General features: G+C 39.9%; 1 pseudogene; it reads right to left on the bottom strand.

The window, feature by feature from the left end:
• Window positions 1-4216: 4216 nt before the first annotated feature.
• On the bottom strand, window positions 4217-5010 carry LOC116078440 (annotated as a pseudogene).
• Window positions 5011-10860: the final 5850 nt, after the last annotated feature.

The raw sequence follows: 10860 nt of genomic DNA, 5'->3' as shown, positions 1-10860 counted from the left end.
TAGTACGTATGTAGAATTAGGGCTGGTAATGGGTTAGGAGAGATTTAGGAGTAAGTATGTAGAATTGGGGCTGGTAATGGGATAGGAGAGAAGATGTAGATATAGAAGTAAGATGTAAGGATAGATGTAAGATAATAGAATTAGGAATAAGTATGTAACTAATAAGATGTAACTAATAAGATGTAATAAGTAAGATGTAAGAAGAAGATATAGAAGAATATAAAAGAAGCTAGCTAGTAAGAAGTAAATATGAAGGTTCCTGAATAAAATCTGCATGGAGAAGGGCTCAGTGTTTGCCTCCTTAACTTCTAACTGGACGGGTAAGGCGGCCACCAGAAAAATGTATTTACTATTGTCACTATCCTTGTTATACAGTATTAAAAGATATAGTTATTGAATAGCTGTCTATATATAATAACAGAAGTACAAATGTTATCATAGGTAGTAATGTCACAGTAACAAGCTTAATTTTTTCCTTTTCTTTTCCTTCCTTCTCTCATCTCCTTTCCCCTTTCTTTCATGTCACAAATCCAGGCTGTCCCTGAACTAGTTGTGTAGACACAGAAGACCTTTGAACTTTTCATACAAATGCTTCATCACACCAGTGCTGGAGTTGTAGGTGCCCCGTTTGTTCAATGCTCTAGATTAACACTAGGGATTAATACACATTATGTAAGTTAATACTCTATCAACTAAGCTGGATCCTCTGTTCTCAGGATTTTTAGGATTTAAAAGTTTTAGTTTAAAGTAATTATAGTTTCACAAGAAAGTGCAAAGAGGGAACAGAAAATATCCTATATACTCTTCACCTGGTGTCCTCTAATGGCTACTTACATAATTACAGTACAATATCCAAGCAAGGAAACTGGCAGGGGTACAGGATATCATTTTTATTACATGCACAGGCTTATGTAACTAAAGTCACAACTAATCTATAGAACCTTCTAAGAGGGGTAGAGACCCCTCTCCCTTTATAATCTAACTTCTGAATTCCATCTATAATTTGATTTCCAGGATAGTAATAAATGGCTACACAATATGTGACCCTTTCACCTTTGCTCTTTTCACTCATCGTAGTTTCCTGGAGACCCATCCAAGTAGCTACATGCTTCAGCAGTTCATTCCTTTCTTTTGGCAAACAGCATTTCATGGTACAAATGCACAGCAGTTTGTTTAACCCTTCCCCTTTGGGGTTTCCATTTGTTTACACATTTGATTATTTGCTATCATCACTCTAATTTGCATTTCCTTAGTGCAGAGCATCTTTTACAGGCAACATCTTTTATACATCATTATTTCATTAATTTGTGAGAAATTACCCACTCAATACTGATGATTGAGAAGCCATGATTTGTTAGTGTTCCTCTGTTAGCAATGGTGTTCCTTCACTAGTTTGGCTCACATCTTAATTGTGCAAGTAATTTGCCCTTATATAACCATCTGCTTCAGAAATGAATAGAAATGAGCACATTGTAAATACTTTATAGTCGATTATGCAAAGCATTTAAAATATGCAAGCCTTTACTATCACCACTTGTTTGTGAACAATAAGATGACTACTATAATGTTTCAGTGTCGCTAATTCTAAGGCACATGTAAGAAAATGCTAGGAAAATAGTTCTGAGTCGGGATCTCCCTGAAAGAACCTTTTTGTGTTGTCTTACTTTCTTTTATTGTTGCTGTAATAAAATATCCTGTCAAACACACCACAAGGGAAAAAGAACTGATTTTAGTTCACAGTTCAAGGGTGCAGAGCACTGTGAGGAGGGAAGTAAAGGAAGCATTAACTTGAAGCAATGGATCGTAATAGATCTACAATCAATATGCACAGAGCAGTGAACATTTGTTCCTAGCTTACTCTTTCTGCAGTTCAGAATCCCATCTAAAGGAACGCTCCACCCACATTGAATGAGTTTTCCTGCCACAATCAACTTAAACTAGATAATACCACTACACACATGCCTAGAAGCCAACCTAATCTAGATAATTCTTCGGAGTTGTGTCAGGAGGATTATCTTTAGATTCTAGATCTCTTATAAATGACGATCAAGATTAACCATTGTCAAGTAAGTACAAAGATCCACATACCACTTCTCCATTAGGAAAAAATACAAATATCTGGTGCTTATTGTCATTAATACATCAAAATAAAGGTAGATTCATAATGGGAGACAAAAGAAAGACCAGGGAGAGTCATCTCAGGACACCAGCAGTCTCACTATTTCCCTTATCCCTTTCCCCTGATCTTAGACAATTGCTTTTGTTGGGAACCTCTAAATAATATGCTAGGATGTCTGTGGATTATTAGTGTCCACAATGCTTCAGTAGCCCCTTCCTAGAGAACTTGATACACTGAGTTGTGGGTGGGGTTTGTGTCTGCCTATAGCTTTTACCTATCTCAGTCAAGACTGATTACACCAGACCTAAAATCCAGGTGTAGGGGGAAACAAACCAATTTGTGCTGACCCAATGATGTTCACTAAATATGATGACATTGTGTCATGATATTAATGTCATGGCATTTAGTTAATTCAAGGGGACTATAGAGTATACATTTATGAGGTTACCTTGTAAGGTACCCTGAGGCAATGCATGGAAAGAATGCTTTTTTACCTGAGACTTTCCTTATGTCAGCTTTAAAAGCCCCTCATTCCAGGAACTCTATCACAGGCCAATGGACAAATCAGTCATTGCATAGAAGAACCACAATACAACAGCCATCTACAGCTATCAGAAATAGACACACGGAGCTGATGCATGCAAGCAGAACTGTAAGATTACATGGGCAACGTTAGAGCCAGTGTGATCATCTACTTTGATTTCTGAGGCTTCTCTGTGCCTTCGTCTACCTACTCATTTGCCCAGTTGTTCAAAAGCTTATTGAACATTGTCTTAATGCCCCGAAACCTCGTAGGCTAGGAAGACCTTTAAGGCCTGAGGGGACTTCTCACTTTTCCCAATACCTATTGCCCTTCCAATAACCCTTATTTTTTCATTGAATTGATCTTTATTCCTTATAATCATGCTATCTCTTAATTAAAAAAAAATTTCTCTACTTAGATAGTAGAATCTTCAGGAAATATGACTTGGAAGTTTCACAACCTTTTGACTCTTACCTATGGCTTGTACTCTGTAGCCCATGTCGACTAGTGCCCTCCGGGGTGGGCCCTGCTCTGGAACAGTGACGGCTGTGTATCTTAACGGTTGAGAACAGCATAATTAGGTGGTCAGTATGGATGAGAAAAAGTTCCCTAAGGAATTCTAGGTATGTCTACTGAACCACTTATATTCAAACCATTTTTAGTCTGACCTAGAGAAAGGCAGACTAGACATATGTCAGATACCATCATGAATTGTCAGCAATGAAGAGATATTAAGCAGATGTACACATATTGTTTTTTAATTTGTATAATTTTTATGAATTATAAAAAAAAATACTTTTGTGCCAGGTGGTGGTGGCTCGTGTCTTTAATCCCAGCACTCAGGAGGCAGAGCAAGTGGGTCTCTTAGTTCAAGGCCAGCCTGGTCTACAAAGTTAGTTCCAAGATAGCCAGGGCTATACAGAGAAACTCTGTCTCAAAAAAAACAAACAAACAAACAAAAAAAAAAAACAAAAAAAGAGACAAAAAAACAAAACCTCCAATCCAAAACAAAAAACCCCACAGTTTTGAAAGATGCCAGAACAACACATAGTAAGACAGATAACACGTTAAACACATTGACATTGTTGTCTAGGAGGAAAGGAAGCCAGCAGAGGGAGAAAAGTGGGGAAAGAAACAAAGAAAGAAAAGGAAGTTGTGTTGACTGACATGAAACTATAAAACAGATGAACTAATAGAATTTTGATTTTTTTAACATTTGTTTTACCTCCCAGCTCAAAATACTAAGAAACATGCTTAGCTGTAATGACCATTTCATAATTATTTGCCTTTACTATGTACAGTGTTTTCTAGTCTTATTCTTTCCTTTTACTTCTGTTTTATTTTGTTAAGTGTGTGTAGAGGCCAGAGGACAGTTTGTAAGAGCCAGTTTTTCCCTTCCACGCTATGTATACCAAGGATTGCTCTCAGGTCCCCAGACTTAGCCACAGATGCCTTTAATCACTGCGCCATCTTGGTGGCCCCTACTCTTCTTCTTCTTCTTTTTTTTTTTTTAAAGAAAGGTGATATTATTAAAAATAAAAGCATCAAAAAGGGAAATGGGACCAGAGCACAGGTTACTCCATCTGGGCCTTCAGCGTCCTGGTGGTTGATCTTGTCTTTTTCAACGATGTGGAAAATAACACTCATGCCTAGTCGGGCAGTGGTGGCGCACGCCTTTAATCCCAGCACTTGGGAGGCAGAAGCAGGTGGATTTCTGAGTTCGAGGCCAGCCTGGTCTACAGAGTGCGTTCCAGGACAGCCAAGGCTACACAGAGAAACCCTGTCTCGGAAAACAACAACAACAACAACAACAACAAAAACTCACGCCTGATACAACATCCCAGTCCACCACATTCAGCAAGGCCTGAGAAATGGTTTCAAACAGGTGTTCTGGATCCTCCCTGTTGGGATCCCAGAGGGACTCACACATCTCGTACATTTCTTCAGAGGAGGTATCACTGACTACGAAGTCATCCGTCACCATGGGGCAGCCAATGAAGTCCAGAGAGCAAATGAAGGGCTTAAAGGTCTCCGGGTCCAAGCCAGCAATGACAGGCTCTGTGTAGTAGGGACCAAAGTGTTTCTCATACCAGAGGTTGGCCACCATGCTCAGGAGGGTGTAAAGCTTGATCTGCCAACCTTCCTTCAGCTCACACAGGTTCAGTCGGAACTTGAGACACTGGGCAACTGTCTGGACGTCAGTGAACAGGACAGCCAGGCCTATGTAGAGCCTGTCACCCTTGGGAAAGATCTTCTGGAAGTTTGTGATCACCCTCTGGGCCCGGATCCTGAAATGCCTCTCTACAGCGATGGCCACACAGTTCTTTGCCTTCGTGGCCATGACGGCCCCTCCATTATAGGACACCATAGACGTGATTGTGCTGTAGTGGGAGCCAGACTGCTGCTGAGTTAGCTGCAAACCGGCTCTCCCCTATTCTTTTATTTAGTACTTACAATCCAGTAGATGAATGTGTTACTTTCATAGTGTCACGGGATACATACAAATGGAAATTTCTATATCTCTTCTCATAGAAAAGTGCATTCCTAGGTAGTAGTGAAAGACCAAACTTTTTGGGTTCAGACTCCATCTTCAAGAACCTGACCTACCTAAGGCTGAACTAGAGTTACCTAATAGGCTGGTACCTAGCACCAGTTTCTGTGTTACCTCCACCCTCAACCCCAAACAAAACTTGAGTCTAGCACCAGTTTCCAGGTTATTACCTACCAAGTCTGTACCTTCAGGTTACAAGCCTGCCCCTGACCCTTCACTTCCTAACAGCCACCAATCAGGAGGAAAACAGAAGTTAAGTTTATGGTTTAGCTCTTGGCACCAGCCAATTATGTTAAAGGCCATAATGGCCCCCCAATCAGATGTGTGCCTCTATAAATGTTTGCCTAAAACTAGGCTCAAGGATCCACCTTCCTGCTGTGTCACAGTTGGCTGGGAACCCAAGCTCAGAGCTTGAATAAAGAGACCCTAAGGTAATTGCATCGGAATGGGCATCTTTGTGGTCTTTGGGGGGTACACAAATGTTTCCTGGCACAACAGGAGCTCTTCGTGCTAAACCAGTTTGTCAAATACTTCCAAATCAATTAACCACATAAATGTTCACAGAGCAGGAGCAAAACTACTGTCACTTTGCTATTTTATGTAGGTCCTTTTTGGGCTCAACTCGTTTTCCTTTCCCGGAGCTGGAGATTGGACTTGGGGCTTTAGACATCCTAAATACATGCAGCGCCACTGAGCAGCATACTCACTCAGCTTTCTCGTTTCTATTTCTGACGGAGTTTTGGCACTACTCTGTGATAAGCAAACAGTTCCCTAAAGATATGCGCGTGCTCATCTCAGAAACTGTTTCTTTCTAACCTAACGGGAGCAAAGCAGAATTGAGTTTGCAGATGGAATGAAGGCTGCTAATCTGCTGACCTGAAAACAAGGAGAGTACCCTGGATTTTCCTGTTGGTCCCACTGGAACCACAAGACCCTCAGAAGCAGAGGGAAATGTGAGGACTTTATTATGAATGTACCACTGAAACCCCTGGTTATTTGCTACACTACCAAATGCAAAAGTAGTATGCACAATTTACCTGTGAGTATAATTAGAAAAGTTGAATAGAATCATGTGCTACAGAACTGGTTTCTGTAAATCCTAACGCTGAGAAAGGAGCTCTAAGCTTCAGGAAGTTATTACTAATACCAAGTAGTGTTGCTTGGCAACAAAGAAAAAAAAATTTAAAAAAGCACTAACTAGTTTAAGATGTAGCCAGCCAGAGACTAGAGTTAACCTTTTACAGACCTGTCTCTTGATACAAATTCCTAATGTTTTTCATCTCTAACTAAGTCTAGAGATAATTCAAATGTTGTATAAATATCACCATTCATGGCAAATTCTCAAATGTGAGACTTTATAGGTGGCAAAAAAGTAGAGAAATGATGGCTTCAGAGAATTCCTTCCATAACAATCATAAATCAATAGGTATGGTATTTTTTGGACCATAGGTCCATTTGAGACTTTCTGGAGAAATACAGATAATAGACCTGCAAACATTTTGTTGCATTTTAAGGGTTTGACAGGATCTATATTTATAGGCTCATACTGTAACCAGTTACATTGATATTTTTAAAATGTTGTATTTTATTTTAGTGAGGAATAAAATTCAAAAGATTCATGTGGAATACGATTCATGTGGAATAAACATTGGAAATGGTCTTAGGTTTCTATTGCTGTAATGAAGAGCATGGCCAACAGCAAGTTGAAGAGGAAAGGGTTATTTTTACCTGGCCACTCTCAGGTCACACTCCTTCCTGAGGGAAGTCAGGGCAGGGATTCAAAGCAGGAACCTGGAGGCAGGAACTGAAGCAGAAACCATGAAGGAGTGGGGCTTACTGGCTTGCTCTCCAATACTCGCTCAGCCTGTTTTCTTACCCAGAGATGGCACCATTGATAGTGCCTCCAGTTAATCTAATAGAAACATCTTGTGTCAGGTTGTCTCTGGGGGGTTGGGAGAACCAATGAGGACAAAAAGAACTACTTTTAGTTAGCCAGGAGGAATTAGATTTTCTTTGAAGGGCTGATGTTATTTGTTAACAATAAGATCTAACTTCACTACTTCACTGGGAGAAGATGTGAACTCTGAAATCCAGTAATCGTGAGTGCTTGTAGGAGAGATTTTATGAGCCACACCCCCCTGAACTATCACTTTCAATGGAAGCGTCTTAGAAAACTTGAATGTGAAAAAAATGGCCATGAATTCCTGAGGGGAAAGCCCCAGGAACACTAGGGAACTAAGGAAAAGAAACATTGTGGGGATTTTTTTTTTCCAATTTGCCTATACAATACTTACTTGAGTTTTAAATTTTATTATCAGAGACACTTAGACAATTAAAATAAATACTGTGGTCCTATGGCAGGTGGTGGGGCACTGTGGTAAATCTGCAGTCTTCTCAGCTTTGAGACACCATCTCCTAGGGCTTTCATAACAGAGTACTTACCAGACCTTGATGGGCCACATACAGCAGCGGATAGGATTACAACTGTCGTGATATGATTCCCAGACTCCTAGATTGTTTACTGTAATCACTCCTTAGCCTTTTGCCTAAATTCAAGGGCTCAATTTTTATGTTTGATTTGACTTTGGAGGTAGCTTAACTCTCTCTATCCTCTTCCCTATTTTACAGGATAAACAAAGACCAGATTATGCTATCTGTTTTGACTAAGTCTAAAAGTAATGCTCAGGAACACAAGACAATCCTATAGTACTTACTTAAGAAAAAATATCTTTCTCCAGTCCAGTGCAGTCATTTGCAAAACACTCCTAGATCTAAGGCTTGGGTGACACTGAAGAGGAGAGGACAGAATGATTGCAAAAACCAGAGGACCAGAGAAATTGCTATGAGATGTGTCTCCTAGTAATATCAACTACATCCATAAAGCCTTGTCAACATGACTACCTTTATATGAGCCTAACAAGGATGACCTCAGTAGACATGCCAAACTGGATGGGGGAAAGCCCATTAGACTTCAAGCCTACACCAAGAAGTACAGGCAAGGAGGGAATGCTGAGAGTGAGAGAAATCGCTTTCTGCAGAGAAGAGCACATCAATTGTTAGCCAATAGCAAACAGTCAGCCCTGAAAGCATACACATGAACAGCATTATGCAGATGGAGAAGGTTATATTTAGGAATATATGTGTATATACATATGCATATGCCCATGTAATAGTAATTAATAAAAAAAAAAGGCCATGAATTTGAAAAAAGAGTATGGGAGGCATATATGGGACAATTTAGAGGGAGAAAGGGGAAGGGAAAATATAATTATAGTCTATAATTATAATCTCAAAAAAAATCTAAAAGAGAAGATTAAAAACAATTCCTGTCAGCATTGTTGTGATAGCTCACTTCTTAACAAATCTGCAGCAGTTCTCTCTCTGTTTCAGAAAAACAATGCTGTGTTCAAGAACTTTAGAGGACAGAATTAATATTTACTATGCCCATGAATGGAACCAGTTTGTGAAAACCAAGTAAGACCAGCAGGCCTTTTCTTGTTAGTTTTCATCTATGCATGTCAGGTTAATCATAGAGTCATACAAGCTCAACTGGAAAACCCTAGAAGAAAGGAATATGAAGCAGATGGTGACAAGGATATTGAACACATGTAGGATGTGTTCGAAGCACTTCATCATAACATGCGGAAGTATGAATTAAAAGAGCATCACTTCACAACCAACAAGAGGTAAAACAAATGCCCTCTGATTCCCTTCTATGGTTGTTCATGCAGCACTGGTTTTCCTTCAGCGTAAGACATTGCTGGCTGTTTCTAGGATTAAGAAGCAGAGAATAGAGAATAAAGAGCTAGAGTATATCTTGTAATTTAGACTGGGAGTAATCCTAAAGGGCTACGCATAAGGAAGAAGCTGGCCTTGCTAAAAAAAAACCAAAACCAAAAACAAACAAACAAACAACAAAATCAAACCAAAACAAAAAAAAACCAATACAGCTAAAATCCCAAGTCTAGGAGAGCTAGCCAGAGATGAGACAGGAAGTCAGCAATGTGGGCTATTCTTGCAGAAGTTAAGTCAGGAGTGTGGGCTATTCTTATTCAGAAGACTTGGATATACACTTCATAGCTATAGACATTTGAGAAGACAGAAATGTAGTTCTAAACGAATGGACTAAGACAGAATAACAGACCCTGCAGAGGACTGAATATATCTGAAGGACAGTTCCCATGCTGACATCAACTTGGTATTGCAGATACTAAACTATGACCTGGCTTAGCTAAGAAACACGAGGTAACCTCATCTATTCATGTGTTAGGCTAGAGTGCTAACTTGGAGTTTTCAGGAGACCCTCAAATCATGCAAGGGCAGCTGAGTTTCCAAGAAAATTCTGATGTTTGAGGCTGATTGTCTCATGATTTGTGATGGCCCTAGGTAGCTGCTAAAACTTTTAAATGGCTTTCCTTCACTCTGACAGAATACCTAAGATAAACAACTAAAGGTAAGATTTTGTTTTGGCTCAGGTTTCCAGGGACTTCATTCCTGGTTTCAAGACTATGTAGCTTTAGGACTATGGTTGAGGCAGATCATCATTGTAAGAATTCAAAACAGAGGTGGCTGCTGATTTCAGGCCAGCCTGGAAGTAAAAGAAAGAAAAGCAGAGACCTGAATCCTCCGTATACTCTTTAAGAACATGTCCCCCATGGCCTAACTTCCTTTCAAAGAGACCCCATCTCCTAAATGGTCTTTCCCCCTCCAGGCACATGGCCTTTGGGGGAATTTAACCAAACCACAAGCTGGTGGGAGGAAATAGTCTACATCTGAGAGTGAAAAGATAGAAAAGCAAGCAGACAAGCAAACAGATACGTTTAAAACCAAGCGCCGAGACCAACATTTATAAAGGATTGTGAAGTACTATATGTATCCAAAGTAAGTACTTATTATTTGTCAAGCCTCCTGGGGATCTTGCAGATCGTTTTGCAGAGGAATTAAATTGGTTTTTTAAATGCTGACGTAAATGGCTTCAGCTGGGCATCAGTGGTGTAGACTAAGGAGAGGCTAAAGCTAGACGGAGACGGGGAACAGGCTACTCAAGAGGTATCTGCAGGCAACCCTTGGTTCAGAACTCCTCCAGATCTTTCTGTTGAGTGCCTGAGACTCATGCCCTTACAAATAAGTCTTCAAAATGATAATCACATTGTCCCTTTAAGGGAATGACATACAAATACATATAAACTCATTTAACTGGAGAGAAAGCTTTTGTGAATTAGTACTAACTACCTTAGCACATTAGTTCATTACTACTTTTAAAGCAGACCTCTGAGGAAAACTCTTTTTTTTTTTTTTAATTAGGTACAAAAAAAAAAGAAGTGCCCAGAATAATGGTTCCAAGGGTTCTCTGTAGGAGCCTCTTTTACTTATACTCACGTCCCATCCTTTGCAACATAAATTAGCTGTAAGATGGTGTTGTGTAACTTATTCACTTAATAAGAATTCTACTATTTTTAATCACATCCTTCCTCCTCCATCCTCTGGATGTCCAAGTCCTTCCTGTCAGCACGTTCATGTTAACTTGGTTTGGGAGAAATTAATAAATCTTAGCTGAAGCAGTGCATGTATAACACAAAACTACAGTTCACGTGTCATACTGCAGGCCAGGCGCTGCTCACCGGTGGAGGACCATCAAGGCTGCAGGCCAGGCGCTGCTCACCGGTG

This window comes from Mastomys coucha, unplaced genomic scaffold, assembly GCF_008632895.1.
Source record: "Mastomys coucha isolate ucsf_1 unplaced genomic scaffold, UCSF_Mcou_1 pScaffold5, whole genome shotgun sequence".
In the NCBI taxonomy this organism is placed as follows: Eukaryota; Metazoa; Chordata; class Mammalia; order Rodentia; family Muridae; genus Mastomys; species Mastomys coucha.
The sequence above is the reverse complement of the archived record's forward strand: the minus strand, read 5'-3'. Positions and strand labels throughout refer to the sequence as shown.